The following is a 14,159-nucleotide window of genomic DNA, read 5'->3' on the forward strand; positions in this document are numbered from 1 at the left end:
GACAACTTCTGCACCAGCATACATACAAATCATTCGCTTAAAAACACGTAGGATGTAAGAAAAAAATTTAATGAAAATAGTCATGGACAATTTGCACAGTAATACTCATGTACCTTATATGATTATAATATACCTGTGTGCTTATACATACATGTATTCGAACAAATCAAGATAATGTATTTGAAAAACCATTTCACCACATTCAAATCTCTAGAAAGAAAAGCCATTACTATCCTTGAAATTTTTTTATTAACTATACATCTAACATATGTAGGTATATTCTCCTCACGCTAGTCCTAAGGAAGGCCTTGCTATTGTATTGTAGCAACTTTGAACTCAATGGAAAAAGCGCGCCCTTGTACGAATTTTCTCTACGGCTACCGATTGTTTTTTCTGAGTGTTAAATTACAATGGAATTAACGAAACACTGTGAATTATGGACACAATAGTGGATTGTGGCAGAAGTGAGGAGTTTTATGTCATATGACGTAATCAATGTCCCCTAGGTGAATTGTGGTTTCATTAGAGTATCGCGTGTGATTTTCGTGCGTATATTAAAACCTCCAAAGCGACAAATCCGAGAAACATTTGGAAACTAATGTATTCGATTCGTGTGCCTTCTTTTTTGTGCTGGATTTCGATGTGATTTATTGCCTTACTGCTGATTGATTGATTTGGTTCATTATACTTCGCATTCCTGCCACGTTTGACCAACCGTGAAGATGACGATGAGGGATGATAGACCTATACTTTGACCACGGTCGTATTGACAGGAAATAATGGGAGAGGTTTACGTTTCAGTACTCTGAAGATAGTAACATTTAAATACCTGTAATACTGTTAATAACTATTGGTAATAAATATTCACTGGTTAATAATTACATTGTTATTGACTTAAAGCAGTTTCGAATTAAAATGTGTAAATATTTCAGTGAATATCAACGTGCACTAATTATATTTACAACTAGCTGATTACCCGGCGTTGCCCGGGTATTTATTTATCCCAATCTTGTATTAGACAGGAAAATAATGAATTCTAACTACAGTGTAAAATGTAACTAATTTTAAATGTGATCGTGAATGTCACCAATTAGCTTAGCGATTCCGAAAACTATGGATTCGACACTAATCTAGGTCATTTGTGGCATTTTATTTATCACCCCCTCTCACCCTCCATGCCGATATGTGATAAACGTGGAGTTGAACCGCATTGGGAGTGTCATGGAAACTATGGATTCCATTCGCAACACAGCCTGAATGTTAGACAACCAGAGAAACACTACCGTTGTGCGGATTACATAGAATCACGGATGCTTGTTTGTGCGGAATTTAATATCGGTGGTTCTCGATTATTTTTACATGTCACGCCTTCCCACCCACCCCTAGGGGTGCCAGGGGTGTCTTACCTCCACAGTACTTCTTTCCTGGTTGCAAGTGATACGCGTACCAAGTTTGGTTGAAATCGCTCCAGGAGTTCGAGAGTTATTGATGAACATACAAACACACACATCCATCCATCCATATATAAAATATAGAGATTACATTATTTTCAATATGTACAATCACCGGCTCTACACATCACACACACATCACACATCACATTTTTATAATGGAACACGCAGATCATGAAATTTCCGCTTCCCTGCAAGGTGATATGTGTGTTGCCTATAAGGCGGTAAGTGGATATTAAGAGCAAATTTTTAATGGTGACTTATACCGCCACCGTAGAGTTAGGCAACACACATAACGTCTTGGAGGGAAGCGAGAATTTCAGGATCTACGTGCCACATTTTTATTGCCGGTGACCGTACATTTGGATTTATTTTATTCAATTAATGCAAAATGTTTATTAAACCGATGTGTGGTGATGCTTGCATTATCAGTTCTCGCACAGCATCAATGTTTTCTGGCACAACAACCGATTTTGGACGGCCTTCTTTAGATTCGTCCGTGGGCGAACGACGGCCACGATTGAATTCACTAAACCAGTGATATACAGTGCTTTTAGATGGTGCTTCATCGCCAAAAGTCGAAGTGAGTTGATCGATGCACTATTGTTAAGATAATCACCGTTGAAAGTCGTAGAAAATCATTGCTCGAAAATGTTCTCGAGTTAATTCCATTGTTGGCCTCCGATGAAATTTTCCAAGTCCCTGTAAGAAACAAAAATTACATCTGTAAGCACAACGTTCTGGGTACACATACCATAGAAATGTCCAATTTTACGATGGATATATTAGATGTTACCTAGCAACATTACTGTTGCCAGTTCCGGATACATAAATAGCAACCTATGTAAGTAGTTGATTGAGGATTGATTGATTGATTTTGTTTAGTTTACTTAGATTTTTTTGCCACTTTTGACTTATCGCGAGGATGATTGATAGAAATATTTTTTTTGGGTGCGTCATCACTTGGACTATTTTGCACCCGTCACACTATACGAGGTCCGGTCCTTTATCGTAACTAAAATCAACGTCTGTGTCCGAGAACTAAAATCATCTTACCTTGTTAAAAGCTGAGGTTGTAAAGTGGCACTCTCGGCACATATAAGGAGTAAACACAGGACAACACACAACCCTACAGAGGATTATACTGGCTGTGAGTCCAGGCGCTTGTAAGGCTAGGTGTACTACGTGGAAGTGAAGTTGACATTTGGGGTGCATTGTGAAAAGTTCCTTACGGATGAGTGCTGATATAATGAAACTCATGAAGGGACAGTCACGAGGAACACCCATGCATGCACAGGCCGGGATTCGATCTCTGGACGCTTGACATCGTAGCGCGCTGTGATGGGCATGACGGCACGCCGAGATCAGAACGAGACGAGACTTTCTGTTCGATAGTCTCGTCTCGTTCGATACTTTAGAAAATTAGAATGTAAGATGGTGTGGAAAATTCGTCTATTCCCAAACTGTTTTACTACGCGGCTTTTTCGCACATACGCCGACATCCGTGGCGGAATGGTTAGCACAACGCGCTACGACTCAAATCCCAGCCTGTACAGGGGCGTTCTTTCAATTTGATCACATCATCACGCATCTTCATCTTAGCGATTATCCAAAAGTGGTAGAGAAGCGAAGTAGAATAAATCAAATAAATAAATTATTCGCACATGCCAAGGGGTAAGGGTCTGGTTGCTTAGGGCCCCAATTAGCAAAAGCTGGTCGTGTCCGTTTGTCTGACCGTCCGTGCCAACTATCGATACCTCAGAAACTGGAAGACTCGATAAAAAATAAATCTGGTGGACTGACAGTCTTCCTAAATAATAATAATGGCGTGGTCACTTGGTCCGGTTTCGGCCGGCGTACACGAACGAAAAAAAAGGAAAACGAACATGATTTAATACAGTGAGCTGTCACATTGGCGTCGAACTAATCTGGTCAGCACGGCCGATCACCGTTTCGAACCAAATCGTTTTGTTTTCTTCTGCCGAAATCGCCAAAATGATTGTGGCGTGCACATTTCATACCTGATTTCTTGTGGTGTTTCGGTGATTTACGAAGCATTAAAAACATACACCAATCAAGAACTATCACAATTTCGAGTCAGTGAAAACTCTGGCTAAAAATTAATTTAACGTTATTAAAAATACCAGCGATGTGCGGGACAGTATTGGAACATGAACTTTTAAAAACACGTACGTTGGAGAAGGAAATAATTCACCATTTTCGAACAAAGTCGGGAAATGTTCGAAATTTTCCGACAGTACAACGATCTCGAATTCTACACAATATACACCCTAAAGTTGATTGATTGATTGATTTGATATGATTCACTTGTCTCATAAAAACAACTAGGCTTATAATGTATCCAATGCAAATGTCTGGTGCCCACAATAATTAAATCAAATTTATTGGAGAGGGTACACTAAGTTTTGATAATTCATAAAATATCTCGTTTCTCTGTATGAATAGGATATCTAATAATAATGTTGTGTTACGTACCCGCATGCCTGAAATCAGTTGTATATAGTTCAAGAAGTGGACGATAGATGGCAGTGCGCGGCAAAGAGCAGAGATATATTAACTAGAGGAATAATGTGAGAGGAACTCAAATCAAAACAAATGTATATAATACAAAATTATTATTGACGTTTGATTAGTAATAATATATCAACAATGAACTGTGTAAAGGTGTTATAATATAATCATTCGCCATATCTATCACATATGTCAACAAGAGGAAAGTAAAGAAGTCAAAGAACGATGTTCGATTTGTGTCTTTACCATCTAATAGGAACGAGATTTTATGTTAGATTTTTTGGTTGTAGTTCTCTTGGTGGTGCCAAGTTCTAGGCAGCCCCAGAGCACTAGCGAGTTGTGCATTGTATTGCAATACCGGATTGAGGTTGGCGCGGGATTGGCTGCGACCTTCAATTATCCCTTTTGGTTGTGTAGGCGGTGGCGCAGTATTCAAACAGCGACCCTAAGGTTGGATATTTAGATATTCGGGGCAAATTCCGAAAGAAACGAGGTAAACGGGCCGGTAGGAAGACCCATAAAGCCTTGTTACAAAGAAGAAGCCTATAGAAGAAGAAGTCTACATAAATATATAAGAAGATATTCAAATATAGAAGAAGAAGCTTATAAAAGAAGAAGTCTATCTACGTGTAGAAAGAAGAAGAAGCCAACGTCAGAAGAAGAGACGTAGAAAGAATAAACCATCGTCAGAAGAAGAGACGTAGAAAGAAGAAGCCTTTACATGGGATACAAGAGAAAGACTTTAGGAATATAAGGACCTTAAAGCCGAGATTGTGGAAAGAGAACCACATGTTTTGAAATGTATTAAACTCGTGTTTTCAGAATATACGGTGGTTTAGTTCTCTCTATTGTGAGTAAACTGCTTGTTTCCTTTCAAAACCTTTTGACGTTTGTTGCTCAAATTTAATAGTACGAGGTATCTCATGACTTTAGCCTTGAGGTAAGCTGGACGGTGTCTGTACCTAAAAGGGTGTGGCAATGTGATGAGTATCACCCATTGAATTACAACAGTCGCAACTTGACAATTTTAAAATGTGTATTTGTAAATAAATGACAAGTTCTTAGTTTATTTATTGAAACAATTGCATTTCTAGACACTTTACTATTATAAAACCAAGGTTCTTTCCTATTGTGTTCAACGTAACAGCGATATATTTCACCAACGTTTTCTAATAAATTACTACACCAAATTTGCAACTCTTCAAAAATTTTCTTTTTAACTCTCGACACGAGAACCGTGTAGTGAAACGATAACTAGATGGCTTTATTTATCTGAGAAGCTTGTTTTGCGCTTTCCATAAATATTAATATGCGATATGTATTACCACAGCTAAGGGTATATATACGCTTATCTGTGATATTACCCTTGATCACATATGGTGATATTTCAATGATTACGTGTAAATCACTGAGAATAACTAGGATATAACTGACAAGAGACAATTCCACATCGAAGGCGAATGAAATGAGGTGATACTAGCTCGGTAGTTGAGTTTGTATAACACAGTATTGCAGAAACTCGGGTTCGAGTTCTGATCGAGCCTATACTTCTCGCTCAAATTCCTGCGTGATTTTTCACAGTTTACATACAGCCTTGAATCACATCTTGCATTTAATATAATTCCTGTTAACGATGTACCCTTACGTCACATCATACATGTGAACATATCCTTTACATTTACACGAGAGTACTTGTACATTTTATGGTCCTACATTCAGTGATGGTACTTCGACTTTTAACTTGCGTCGCTAATCATGTATAACCCCTTCTCCGTCATTCAGTTCTGAAATAGCCCATGAGGAAGCAATTAAAAAGAGTATTAGAGGCCAGAAGTTTTACGGAAACCTTTTAATCACTCGAAGATAAATTGCACGGCAAGTCATTATTTTGGTCATTTTCTACAACATGGTCCTTACACTCTCTGGCTGTAGACCACGTCCATCTGGAATACATGTGAGTCCAGGCAAGTACATTTCCTGTCGCCACAACTTTAGAAAAGGATACATCATAAGAGTCTTTTTAAGCAAATAGCGAAATAGAAGGTGCTGCAATTTTTATGTATATTAGACTTATAAATCATAAGGTAAGCTTTACAGATGAAATTCAAATGGTACAAAACCAGCTGAAGTAAGTTTGTGTCCCGTTATTTAGCGTCACTTTTCATGCCACTCATCGCTACGATGAGGATGATTGATGATAATGACATGTTGAAATTCATGAAGGGACACTCACGAAGCACAACCATGACCAGAACGGTATTCGAACCCGTGAACTTTGCCGTTCTAGCGCTCTGTGCTAACCAATTCGTCATGGAGGTCGGAGTTTTGTGATTAAACTAATCAACCAATAACGGATTGTCAGGTTAGCCCAGAGGCATTGAAGGTAGGTTTCTCGGCAAAAATTGGGTACTAATTTCATCTGCAAAATTCGTGAACTAGACCTCAGAAAAGAATCTTACAACGTATTGTACGTATTGTATTTAATGAAACAAGGGTTTTATTTGATAATTGTATCTCAATTGAAATTGTTTTCCAATAATAATAATTCAAAATTTCCAACAGTTGCTAACAATTACGTATAAATGTCGTGAAAGATAAGAGAGAAAATGTCAAAGAGCAACAAAAATATAGGATATATTTTGTCAGTATGCCTTTTCATACCATCGACAGTAACTAGATATAAAAATGGCAAAAATATGAGTATATTCCCCCCAAAAAACAACCCCCCCGCACATTTGTTGAATTACGGTACTATTAGTTAAAAAAAGTCAATGTTAAATTACATACGAGGTCTGACAATTAAGTTCGCGAACCTGATACCGTGCGCTTACGTTGGCATCACTGTACAAACAGTTCGGTAAGATTTCATAACCTTGGTATATCAGTGTCTCACAGCTATGTTCGTGTCGAAGTGTGGCAGTGTCTTGCTGAGTGGCGTTCATTATTGTTACATGTTTTTGTGTGCCATCGCAAGAATGTCTGAACTTGAATTAGAGCAATGAACAAGCATTATCAAAATTCTGGTTAAACTTGGCAAGAGTGGATGCAAAATAAGGGACATGTTTGTCCAAGTTTATGGAGATAAGGACATGAAAAAACAACAATGTACAAATGGATTAAACGTTTTTTTTTCTGACGGAAGAGAAAGCGTTACTGATGAAGAGAAGCCAGAGTGGACAGTAACAAACTAAACTGGCGAAAACATTACAAAAATTCGTCAAATTGTGCGTCAAAATTGTCGGCTGACAGTCAGAAGCAAAGCAAACAGTTATGAAAATCTTAACTGATAATCTTCACATGAGAAAAGTGTGTGGAAAAATGGTCTCGGAGGAGCTCACCGATGAACAAAAGCAAAGGAGAGTCGAAGTGTGCCAAAACCTTTTTGAGAGGTAAGACAATATTTTTGGCCGCGTTCTCACTGGTCATGAAAAAAAAGTAATGTAACCCATTTTTATTTACCCGAAGATAAAGGAAATATTGAAAGGAAAACATTTTGATGACATTCAGGATATCATGGGCAATACGACGACAGCTCTCATGGCAATTCCAGAAAAAGAGTTCCAAAATTACTTTGAAGGGTACACTACGTGCTGGCATCGGTGCATAGCTTCCCAATGGTAGTACTTCGAAGGTGACTGTAGTGATATTCAGCAATGAGCTACGTTGCACTTTTTCTACGATGAGTTCACGAACTCAATTTTCAGACCTCGTACATATTGTCATAAACGGAATAAAGAAGATAACATGTACTATTAATAGTTTTGTATTTGACCGAGCGTGCTCTAGCAAATTCTTCTTCCTTGCGAAATCATTCTACTTATTCATGTTAGCAAACTGGAAATTGCAACAGACATTATGAACAATTTGAATGAAGTTCTTTTTAACCGGGAAGTCTGGAAAGGGACAGCTATGCAAAACAGGCCATCTACGTCAATCACAGTAGAAAAAAAGCTAAGTAGTAAATAGAGTATGTCACACTGATCTTGGTCATGTTTCGAAAGATTCAACCACGAGTTGCACCAAGACTTTGAATCAAAAAAAAGTCTTGGCAACACGTCTTACTGACCAACGCAAGCAAATCTGCATTGTAGGCCATATTTTCGGTTCAGATCATGTACAAAACAAGAAGCATGGTTTCATACCGCCTCAGCACCTTGTTCTCTGAAAAAACGTACAAGGGCAGCTTCAAGAACTACCTAAAATATCCTGCTCACACAAGATGAGTGGTTTCTTTTTTATACGAAAGTGCCGAAGAAAAGAAGTCCATCTGTACAGTGAACCGTAAACGTATAGAAGTAATTTATTGGCTCGAGTTTCAAGACCCTTATCAGAAGCATAGCCATTACGCAATTTAGAAGGGATCGTTGGCAAATTGACATTCAAGCGTCGGAAAGTTTATAGATTATCTTAGCATTACAAGTGCGGTAGATTACGGAATCATGTCAGCTGTTTCTGATACTTTTGTAGGTCCTGGATGGGACTTGATGACTCTCGTGTTGAGTAGACTTGGCATACTGGTTTTCTTCAGATTCTAAACAGCAACTTCTTGCACAATTATTACAGTTCCAGGTACTTCTTGCTGTGTGGGCCATGATTTGAATTTGGATCACTCGAAGCCCAAGTGTTTTAAACTTGGATCTTTATACATTTCCTCTGAGTTGATTTATTTTACTTTCGTTCTTAATTGAACAATACCTATCAATTAACACAAAAACTTGTTCGATCAGTGATTTCGGATGGATCTATTCTCTTTCAGCAGTGCCTTTTAGCGAGTGTAATTCCTTGCACATCACTGTTGCCAGTTACGAATACTATCATTCAATAAGTTACCGTTGTGTACTCACATTCACTACCTAAGTGCAGTGTATTAGCAAATAGGAAATAATAAGTTTTACGTATCAGAGTATTAAAATTATGAACACACAAGAAGTGGTAAATTGAAAAGGTGCACGTTAATCTACATTATTTACTGAATTTATAGCCTTATATTTAGTTGTTTTCGTCCAACATGCATTTGAAAAACATTTACGGTGTGTACTATTTACACACAAAAATTAAATGCATTAAAGCCTACAAGACAATAAATATCTTCACATCTACAAATATAAATAGTTCATATTTACAATTTTTATATAATATTATTTCATCATTACTTTTTAACAATTGAGGACTAAAAGTGGTAAACGTTGTAAGTGCCAAAAGCGAAAGTGTTGGGAAATCGCATCGTTCCGAACATCAGCCCGTAAGAACGTGCACACTAGTGACCTCTTTGCACGCCATTTGAACTACTTAGAGGGCTACCAGCCACATTTCACATTTACCACATTATAAAGCATGGCACATTTCACAGTTTAACGTGGAAAACTGTGTTTGAATTATTGTGGCACTTACAGCGTTTATCAATTTTAGTCTTCAATTTCATACTAATGTATCTTGGAAATACAAGAACAAAATGTACAAGATTTTGTGAACTAATTCCGAGGTGGGTGTATAACAGGTTAGTTAATAAAAGGCAGTGAACTGCTATTGACTGATGGAACATGACAGAAGAAACATAAGGCTCTACTCGTGATTTTGATACGGAATTTCTCAGCAGCATTGTAAACTTGGGCATTTATCCGTAGAAAAAGCAGGGTTCATTTATGACACACTTCAATGTTTAGGCAAATCGCAACATTGAGGGCCCAGTTATGTTTGCTATGTCGGGGTTCTGAAAGGAAAGGAGGTACCAGAGGGAGTGTTGTATGGAAGAATGTAATTCACGAAAACTCTAGTGCCCGTGTTTTCAAAACGTAAATGATAGGTACATGAACTTAGGTGAGAGCTACTTTCTTTAAACATGCACACAGTACTGAAAATTTTCCCACGTTAGCTTAGGAGCAAAGGTTATTCAGTACTCCAAACGGTAGATACGGCTGAAGGTTACGTTAATTCAAGAATATTTAAAGTAATTTTCATCTTTGTACAATGAAAAAGAAACCTTGGAAGAAGTACGTACATTAAAATGAAGTAGTTGGCAACACTGTAAAGAAAGAAAAACAAGGAAGAAGTTATCTTAAGTACGGAGGAAGTTTAAATTGCATAATTGTGCATACACTATTCAAGCTAACGGTACTTTGAAACTACAGATTAACTTAAAAATATGCTCAAGATCACGATGCAAACTTTTTACTTAGAAATCAACTTTAAATTGTACTTCAAGTCCCAATTAATCTATTTGAGCATAAAGTAGACCTCAAACAAAACATTTAATACATACACATTTAATAAGGCATTGATTTCATCGAGTACAGGCTTCTGAAAATACACATGTTTTACGAGAATCTGAGATATACATTCAATGCAGTAATTTTTTTAACTCCAAAATATTTAATGAAAGTGCACAACAATTTCATCTTAAAGAAATCAGTGAATATGACACAATTAAAGCAGTAAATAATATACGATCCAATGCCTCTGGCAATGATGGAATAACAATAAACATGCTCAAACTATCACTTCCGTTTATCTTAAGTCACCTGACACATATAATAAATTTCTCCTTTCGGACTGGACAATATCCAATCAGCTGGAAAACAGCGCGCGTGATCCCTCTACCTAAGAAAAAAGTAACATCGTCCTTAAACGATCTTCGTCCTATAAGTCTACTACCCACCCTTTCCAAGATCACCGAAAAAATTGTTTACAATCAAGTCAGAAATCATGTGAACAGCCTCAATCTCCTTCCGAAATGCCAATCGGGCTTCCGCCCTGCTCACAGCACGGCGACGGCGTTGCTAAAAGTCACGGATGATATATTTCGCTCAATGGACAAGGGTATGACAGTTGCTCTGGTTTCACTGGATCTGACAAAGGCTTTTGACAAGGTTCATCACGACCTACTCTTAAGCAAGTTGAAATATTATAATTTTTCACACCCCGCACTCAAATGGTTCAGATCGTACTTGACAAACAGGCAACAGAACGTGTTCCTAAAAACTGCCACGCCCTCTCTCTCGAACACGCTTCCGCTAGAAACTGGCGTTCCGCAAGGATCAATTCTAGCTCCTCTCCTATATACAATCTTCACAGCAGATTTAGAAACCAACATAGAGCATAGTACCGTACACTTTTATGCAGATGACACCCAAATTCAAATCCCATTTCCACCAAAATCACCAGATCATGCAATAGCATTACTTAACAAAGATTTGGCAGCCATCAATACCTGGTGTAATGCAAATGGTCTGAAAATAAATCCTCAAAAGTCTGTTTTCACCGTCATGGGTTCCAAGAATAGCCTCGCAATGATAAACCCGAATAATCCACGCGTCAAAATAGAGACATCCGAAATTCCACATTCAAAAAGTATAAAGAATTTAGGAGTTATGTTAGACGAACACTTGAACTGGGATCTTCATGTTCAAGAGCAAACTAAGAAAGCCTACGCAGCACTAAGATCCCTCTATAAATTTAATGAATACTTAAATACAAATATTAAAATGAAACTTGTGCAAACACTGATTCTCCCTCTTCTAGACTACTGTGATATAGTATACGGTGCAAACTTGTCTGTTCGAAATAAAGTCAAAATTCAAAAAGTTCAAAATTCTTGTTTACGCTTCGTTTATAACATTAAAAAATTCGATCATATTCTTCCAACCCTGAACGAGAACAAAATGCTAAACATGAACAGACGTCACAGACTTCATTTCTGTTGCTTTATACAGAATCTTTTGCATAAAAAAATTCCCGAAAATTTATTCGAGAAACTCAAAACCAGAAGGGAAATACACAACTACAAAACAAGAGGAATAGCGAAACTTGAACTCTTCAAACACTCACTGGAAATTTTCAAATCGTCTTTTACACTTTCAGCGGCAAAAACATGGAATGAACTTCCGCCCTCCATTACCTCCCTCCCCAGTCCTAACAAATTTAAGAATAACCTAAAGAATTTTCTGTTAGATGAACAATATCTCTGTTCAACCTCCCACGAGTAACACTACACAATACAGTTTAGATTACATACGAGCCTCGCCAATCCAATCCAATCCTTGACAAATCTACAACTATATTGTAATATTTAGGTATGCGTTGTTCTATCGTATCTCACAAAACTACCATAATCATGTACATCAATCTCAACATCCGTGCGTGAATGTCCTGCTCAGAAATGTTTAGTATGTGTGTTTTAATGTGTGTGTGTGTGCGTGAATGTGTTTTTTCTCTCTCTTTTTTTTTACGTGTTGTCTTGATTTTTTTTTTAAATCTCATCTTTGTTCTTTCCTTGTAACCATTTTTTATTGTATTTTCTTCTCTTTTTTATGATTTTGTTTATGTACACTAGGTAAATGTCAAACGGGGTTAGGTGGGAGAACAGCCACAGGCTGAACCTCGCCCTTTAATAAAGAAAATTTGAATTGAATTGAATTGAATGCAATAGGCTTTTCTTGGAACGGTCCAGCATTAACTCTCGGGTGCTCCGCGGCACGGCGTTGCTGTCAGTTTGCAAAGATGGCTGTAGTACTCAACACGCCCACGTCGTATGAGCAGCGAAGTGTTATTAGTTTTCTATGGAGCAAGGGACAAACGCCCATCGAGATCCATAGGGAAATGCAGCCGACGTATGGGGACAAGTGTCTTGCTTTGAGAAGTGTGCGGTGGTAGTGTTGCGAGTTCGAAAATGACCGAGGAGACCTTCATGACAATGAGCGGTCGGGGGCGTCCTCGCTCCTAACGGGAAACATTGCTCATGGTCTTCTGGGATCGCCGAGGACCACTCCTGCTGGATTTCATGTCATGAGGTGACACCATCAACACTGACAGCTATTCTGGCACACTCTCACGTCTGCGAGCTGGCATCAGGAAAAAGCGCCAAGGGGTTCTCGATGTGAACAATGTTATCCTTCACGATAACGCCAGGCCTCATCTTGCAAACGGGACCGTCGACAGTCTTCAATCATTCGAATGGGAGATTATGGAGCATGCACCGTATAGTTCAGACCTCGCTCCCAGTGATTTCCTTGTGTTTGGTCACACTGAAGAAGTTCCTGGCGACGATGAAGCGAAGACCGCTGTCCGGCGGTGGTTCCACGATCAACCGGCCGAATTCTACAACTGCGGCATCTCCAAACTAGTGGTGCGATGGGACAAATTAATGCCTGAACCGCTGTGGTGACTATGTGGAAAAATAGTGCAAGGTACATAGAAGAATTCCTATATTTTGATTTCTCTGCATATTTATTAGTTCGGCTGAAAAAAAATTGGGGCAAAGACTTTTCGATTTGTCCTCGTATATTTACTAACTAGTATAAAAAAGGCAATCATGTATGCAGAAGTTTTGCATTTTAAGAATTGAGACCGAAGCAAAATCACAAGGAGAGAAAAAATATGATTGAATGACCAAAGAAAAATATGAAGATGCAATATTCAATACTGTATTTTGTGAAATTTAAACAGTTGAAATGGTTTGGACATGTCCAGGGTAAGTATTAAGAAGACTGAACTCTGCAAGAAAGAGGAAAGAGAGGAAAACAAGGAAGAGCAAACATGATAGTAGAGAAAAGACTTAGAGAGGGGAAGCACAGATAAGTATTGAAAATAGAAAAAGATCATGCAAAAGGACGAATGAAGTTGTGTTAAATATTGGACAAGTAGCTAAACCAATATAGAATACGATGTAGTTATGTAGGAACAACGAAAGTTAAAAGGCTACGACTCTAATTGTCGCAAATACAATAGCACTGAAGAATGGTAATTATTTCAAGGATGTGTTAAATACCTGAAATTTACATGTTTGATGCACAGTCAATCGTGAAAAAAAAACAAATTACAGACTTGAGAGATGAAGGAGAGAAGAAGGAATCAAGGAACAGAAAAAATAGGTGGGAGGGAGGATGTGGAAGAGAGAGGGAGTAAAGTGGGGGATAGGGGGGGAGTAGAATGAAGGGGATAGGGGAGTAGAAGAGAGAGAGATAGAAAGGGAGAGAGTGGAAGGAAGGGGATAGAGAGAGTGAGTGAAAGGGAGGGGACAGAGAGAGGGAGTGGATAGAGTGGATAGAGAGAGGGAGTGGAGGGAAGGGGATAAAGAGTGAGTGGGAGGGGACAGGGAGAGGGAGGGTACAAAGAGGATATCGAGAGGGAATGGAAGATAGAGGGGTAGAGAGTGATATTGGATGGAAGGGGAGAAAGAGG

General features: G+C 38.4%; 1 protein-coding gene across 1 annotated transcript in view; it reads left to right on the forward strand.

Moving 5' to 3' along the window:
* Positions 1-14,159, forward strand: part of LOC145987292 (scavenger receptor class B member 1-like) — a 55,203-nt gene that overhangs the window by 1,428 nt on the left and 39,616 nt on the right. The window lies entirely within an intron of this gene.

The sequence above is a fragment of the Lepisma saccharinum genome, chromosome 4 (genome assembly GCF_977018435.1).
Source record: "Lepisma saccharinum chromosome 4, izLepSacc3.1, whole genome shotgun sequence".
NCBI lineage: Eukaryota > Metazoa > Arthropoda > Insecta > Zygentoma > Lepismatidae > Lepisma > Lepisma saccharinum.